The sequence below is a fragment of the Vicugna pacos genome, chromosome 4, assembly GCF_048564905.1.
Source record: "Vicugna pacos chromosome 4, VicPac4, whole genome shotgun sequence".
NCBI classification, from domain to species: Eukaryota; Metazoa; Chordata; class Mammalia; order Artiodactyla; family Camelidae; genus Vicugna; species Vicugna pacos.
Window position 1 is genome coordinate 45,187,632 of NC_132990.1, and position 6,448 is coordinate 45,194,079.

Here is a 6,448-nt window from a genome sequence, read left to right on the forward strand (position 1 = left end):
GTCACAAACCTTCAAGTTGTAAAAACCGTAGTATCTGAAGCATGATAAACTAAGCACAATAAAATGAGGTATGCCTGTATGTGTATATTGACAAATAAAATAGGATGTCCATAATGCCTCTTATGTTATATTGCTACTATAAAATGCACTTAGGGAAATTCAAACAGGATAAGGAATGTAAAAGTGCTTTGGAAGCTAAAAATAAAACAAAAGTTGACTCTTGTGCCAACTACTGAGTTTGGTATACTTTTTACATTTGTGAATCTGTTCACACTTAGAATGACTTTGTGTGATTACTTTTACTTGACATGAGAGTCTAAAGTGAGCTGTGATGATTTTCACTTGATATGTGGGTGTCTAGGGGGAAACTCACTGTGATTTTCCTTTACTCACATGCACTACATTTTTGACACGAGATGTCTGGGATTTTTTCCCACACTGACCATTACTCCAATACCAGCTGGTGGTTCTTCATTCATTTCAATTCTGACACTATCTAGAGTCAGTGCAGAGCCCACAGGTTAAGAGCTCAGTCCCACAGACTGTGCCCACCTGCCCCTCACTTCAGATGCCAATCACAAGCAGTAGGTCCCCAGGTTACCCACAGTTTCTGACCAACTTGGCTATAAATTGGAGAGTCCTACAATCCCCTCTGCAATTTCAGTAATTGCCAGTGCAGCTCACAGAATCCAGGAAAACAATATACTTACTGTTGCCATTTTATTGTAAAAGATACTTTATAAAGGATGCAAATGAAAAGCTAGATGAAGAGATACATAAGATGAGGTCTGGATGGGTCTTGAGTGCAAGAGTCTGTCCTTCATAATTGGATACTCCACCCATCAGGCATGTAGAAGTGTATATCAACCTGGAAGCTCCCTGAACCCTTTACATTTAGGAGTTTCATGGGGGCTTCATCATGTAGGCATGATTGATTATTAGCTACATTTCCAGCACATTTACCTTCTATAGAGAATGGCAGGTAGAACTGAAGTTCCAAGCTTCTACTAACAGCTTGGTCTTTCTAGTGATCAGCTCCCATCCAGGAGCCCACCAAGAGTAATCTCATCAAAACAAAAAGATGTTGCTGTCACCCAGGAAATTACAAAAGATTTAGGAGTTCAGTGTCAGATACTCCTATCACTCAATAAACTACCAAGGTCTTAGGAGCTTTGTGTCAGGAATTGAGGTCAAAGAGTGAATATTAGAACCAAAGATTTTACCAACATCCCTATCTACAAAAATTTTAAAAGCTCTATGTCAAGCATTGGGGTTAGAAACTTGTATATATTTCTAATTTTACAGTGAGTCTACACTGCTAAAGCAGGGGATGACCAGGCTTTTAATCTGGGTTGTCATGATAAACTTAGGACACTGAGTTTTCCATCATATTAAAAATTATAAGGAGATACTAGCATCATTAAATATTGTTTAATTATTCCTTTTATTAAGAAGTTTTAATGTAGTTACAGACTGCTGTTGGATTGTTAGTTCTTTCTAACAAGGAATTTGTGATAAGATACAAAATAGAAAAGTTCTTGTGATTTACCCATGTTACTGTTTTGGAAAGTAGTAAAGTTAGGTATTTCTGATGTAAGAAAATCAGCAAGAGTTTAGTTTAAATGCTGCTGAATTCAACTTAATAAAAATATTGAGGTATTTCTTATCTCTATGAACAGCAAGAATCTGAAAGCATGATTCCAGTAATTTTATTCTTTGAGAATCAGCCCATATGCCTCTAGAATTCTCAATAAATTAAGGTGGCAACTAGAAATAAAAGACCAGAAAGATTTCAGTTACATTCAGTCTAATTCAGCAAACACTTACTGAACTCTTACTTAGAGTAAAGTTCTGTTCAGAGATTGTGGATATATAGATGAATGAAAAACAGTTCTGGCTCTTACTGACCTTACATCAAAAGCATTTACACTGGTTAAGGATACACTCTGTAAAACCTGTTTCTCCTGTCCATCTTACTTAAACCAGGACAGAAACTCTGGGCACCTACATCTTCCAGCTAGAGATCAAGACCTCTGTAGAAAAGATCCAAAATGATTTACAGACATTCTCAATCATTTCCTGATGATTACTGCCTAAATTCCTTGGAAACTGGCAGTAGCTCATATATACACCTACTGCTGTAGTTTCTACACACTTGTTACTCAAAGTGTGGCCTCCGGACTAGCAGTGTTGATTTTACCTGAGAAGGATAGCTGTTAAGTCTTCTCTAAATGTTTGGTATAATTCATCTGTAAAGCCATCTGGTCTTGGCCTTTTGTTTTTGAGGGAGTTTTTAAATTACTGATTCAGTTTCATTATTGGTAATTGGTCTGTTCATATTTTCTGCTTTTTCCTGATTCAGTTTAGGAAGATTGTCCATTTCTAAGAATTTGTCCAATTCTTCTAGGTTGTTCATTTTATTGGCATATAGTTGTTCTTAGTAATCTCTTATGATCCTTTGTATTTCTGTGGTATTGGTTGTAACTTCTTTTTCAATTGTGATTTCTTTGATTTGAGCCCTCTTTCTTTATTTCTTGATGAGTTTATCAGCTTTGTTTTCTTTTCAAATTAGTTTCATTGGTCTTTTCTTTCTTTCTTCTTCTTCTTCTTTTTAGTCTCTATTTCATTTATTTCTGCTCTGATCTTTATGATTTCTTTCCTTCGACTAATTTTGGTGTTCTTTTTCTAGTTCCATTAGTTGTGAGGTTTGGTTGTTCATGAGATTTTTCTTATTTCCTGATGTAACCTTTATCTCTGTAAACTTCTCACTTAGAACTGCTTTTGTTACGTCATAGATTTTGGAGTGCTGTGTTTTCATTTTCCTTTGTTTCCAGATTTTTTTTTTATTTCCTCTTTGGTTTCTTCAGTGATACTGTTGGTTGTTTAGTAGCATATTGTTTAGCCTCCATATGTTTGTGTTTTTTGCGGGTTTTTTTTTTTTTAGTTGACTTTTATCTAGTCTCATAGTGTTGTGGTCTGCAGAGATTTCAGTTTTCTTAAATTTACTGAGGCTTCTTTTGTGTGCTACCATGTGATCTGCCCTGCAGGATGCTCCATGTGCACTTGAAAAAAACGCATTCTGCTGCTGGTATGTTCTGTGTATATCTATTAAGTCTGTCTGGTCTGAAGTGTCATTTAAGGCCAGTGTTTCCTTATTGATTGTCTATCTGGATAACATATCCTTTGATGTGAGTGGGGTATTAAAGTACCCCACTATTATTGGGTTACTGTGAATGTCTCCCTTTATGTTTGCTTATATTTGCTTTATATATTTAGGTGTTCATGTGCTGATGAATATATATTTATAATTATTGTATCTTCTTGGATTGATCCCTTAATCGTTATGTAATGTCCTTCTTTATCTCTTGCAGCAGTCTTTGTTTTAAAGTTGATTTTGTCTGATACGAGAATTGCTATGCCAGCTTTCTTTTCATTTCTATTTGCCTGGAATAACTTTCCATCCCCTCATTTTCAGTCTGTATGTGTCTTTAGCTCTGAAGTGAGTCACTTTTAGGCAGCATATATATGGGTCTTATTTTTGTATCTGTTCAGCCACTCTGCCTTTGGTTGGAGTATTCAGTCCGTTTAGCTTTAATTATTGATAGGTATGTAGTTATTGTCATTTTGTTAATTTTGGAGGGATTGTTTTTGTTCTTTCTTGTTCATTTCTTCCTTTGCTCTCTTCCCTTGTGCTTTGATGACTATCTTAGTGTTTGGATTTCTTTCTCTTTTGTATGTGTGTGTGTATTATAGATGTTTGATTTGTGGTTAGCATAAGCTATACATAGTGTTATATATTTAGCCACACACACACGTGATATTTTAAAGTTGCTGATTCTTAAGTTCAAACACATTTTAAAAACCCTGCATTCTTACCCCCCCATTTTTACTGGTTTTGTCATCATAGTTTACATCTGTTTGTTTTGTATATCCCTTAACTGCTTATTGTGGATATAGATCATTTTACTCCTTTTGTCTTTTACCTTTCGGCATCTAGGTCAGACCCAGGATCCTTTCAAATTACTGCTTCTGCTCTGGGTCCCGGAGCATGTGAGATTTTGTGTGCTATAAAAGTGCAACCTCTATTTCCCAAAGCCCTCTGGATTTCCCCAAAATAAGCCCCACTGGCCTTCGAAGCCAAATGTTCTGGCAGCTCTATTCCTGGTTTAAGACCCCCAGGTTTGGCAGCCCAGTGTGGGGCTTAGAACCCTCACTCCTTGGGGAGAACCTTTGTAATTGTAATTATTCTCCTCTTTGTGGGTCACCCACCCAGAGGTGTGGGTCTTTACCATTCTATGACTCTTCCTCTCCTATCTGTCTGGTTGTGATCCCTTTTTTATAGCTTTAGTTGTGGAGGATCTGTTCAGATAGATTCTGGTCTTTTCCATAAAAATTGTTCTGTAAATAGTTGTAATTTTGGTATGCCCATGTGAGGAGGTGAGCTCAGGGTCTTCCTATTCTGCCATCTTGGGAACTCTATTTCTTAGAATCTGGGAACTCTATTTCTTAGGATCTTAAGAGTTACTCTAAATTAGAAGTGTAAAAGTTATTTTGTGTTAACCACTAATATATTAAGGGAATCAATGAAGCATCATGTATATATTTCAGAGTACTTAAATGAGTTAAGACTTCATTTTAAAAGGGATGAAGGAAGAAGTTTAAATTACAAAATTTTTCATGTTAGAAAAGAAAAAATAATTTGTTTGTATCCAATGAGTATCATGCTTACATAGGTGCAACCCACAAACACACATTTCACCTCCATATAGTAATATTATGACAGCTACAGGGTGAAAGTGGAAGGGAGATCAGTGAAGAAGAAAGGGACAGAGAAGACAAGAGACAGACAAACAGAAAACAAGAGGAAGAAATACCTAAGAGAAAAACAGAAAAAAAGGAGAAGAGATGGAGATATAAAATAATAGAACAAGAGAAGAAACAGATTGAGTATACAAAAGTGAGAGGAAGAGAGAACATAAAAAGTGGATTCACTGGTTCTGAATTATTAGAGGAATGGATGAGGGTTTTTTTTGGTTTTTTTTTTTTTTTTTTGCCTCACTTCAATTTCAATCTGGTTATGCACTTTAGAGTAGTTTAAATTGCTATATCTATGTCTTTTGAAAAGTAATTACTGAGCACAATTCTTTAATTGCTCTTTACCAGGAACATTTCTGAGGCCCTACTCTGAGTGGAATCACTGTGGCAGCCTGTCAAAAGTGGTGGAGTTCTCAGATCTGTACTGCCTAGTGACTGGCAACTTCACTTTTGAAAACAGGGTTTGCTATAAGGGTCTAACTTTGTGGTAAATAAAGTTGTGGCATGTTGGAATCTTCACATTTGTTGCTAGGTGGCTTCTCAAATACCAGGTGGAGTCAGCACCCTTGGCTTTACTTCAGTGACAACTGTTTTCCTATTAACCCTGAAACCAATGCATATAGAAGGATACTACCAGGCTCCATCACTTCGATTCTCAGTTTAAGTTTCATGATGTTCCTGTGTTATACCTTCTCATTCTCATTTTAGTTTTTTGTGTGTTTGTTGAATAAAATGGCAAGGGATATAAGTTTTTTTTTTTTAAAATTAAAGTCCCCCAAGAGAAAGTGGAAAATCACACCTTCAGCAATTGTGAATTTCTTTTTATTTTGATTTGTTTTAGCATTATTTAATCATAAAATTAATGGTACAGCTAGATCTTTTCTTAATTTTCTCATTCAACTTAATTTCTATAAAATACATGTTTTGGCTTTTAAACTGTTAATGAATTTCATGTTTATGAATATGGAGAAGTGATAACTAAATAAAAGAGGAAACTTTTAACACTTGTACAAACATATAACTCAATAGCACAAACTTTGCTCTGAACTGCTTCTTCCTCATACTTTGCATTTTGTTTTATCTTTTTCTTCCTTCCGTCAGCTATGACATTGATACCATTCAAACATGAAGATGATAAAAGTACTAAATTTATATTTATATCTAAAACAGACCTGTTGTGCAGATTCTCTAAGAGAAATAACAATATCAAGGAGAAAATAGACAAACAAAATCTTAAAAACCTACAGTAAGCAGACATAATACAGGAAATAGAAGGAAATTTCTAAAACACGTATGTTTAATTTCTTCAGAGGTATGAGACAAACTATACTTAGGAAAAAGACTAGGCTACTATGAAAGAAGAACAATCAGAAAACAAGAAAAGATGGGGAAAAATTTTAAAATATGAAAAGTAAAGTTTAAAATTCAGTAGAAGGATTGCAAGATAAGGCCAAAAAATTTCTAAAAAATCAAATAAAAAATTAAAAAAATACATGAGAAAAACAAGATTATTTTAGGAGTTCTACCACGAAGAGTTAGAGAAGGGCCAATAGAGAATATAAAAGGGAAAAAAAATATCAAAGAAATACTCTAAGAATATTTCCAGCATTGAAGAGCATGTATCTCTATACAG

At 35.0% G+C, this 6,448-nt stretch overlaps 1 long non-coding RNA gene across 1 annotated transcript; it reads left to right on the plus strand.

Annotated features, from left to right (window-relative positions):
• Window positions 1-2,892: 2,892 nt before the first annotated feature.
• On the plus strand, window positions 2,893-5,334 carry LOC140695858 (uncharacterized). The gene is made up of 2 exons (XR_012071688.1): window positions 2,893-3,088; window positions 5,164-5,334. It is a non-coding gene; the product is annotated as an uncharacterized lncRNA (long non-coding RNA).
• The last annotated feature ends 1,114 nt before the right edge of the window (window positions 5,335-6,448 follow it).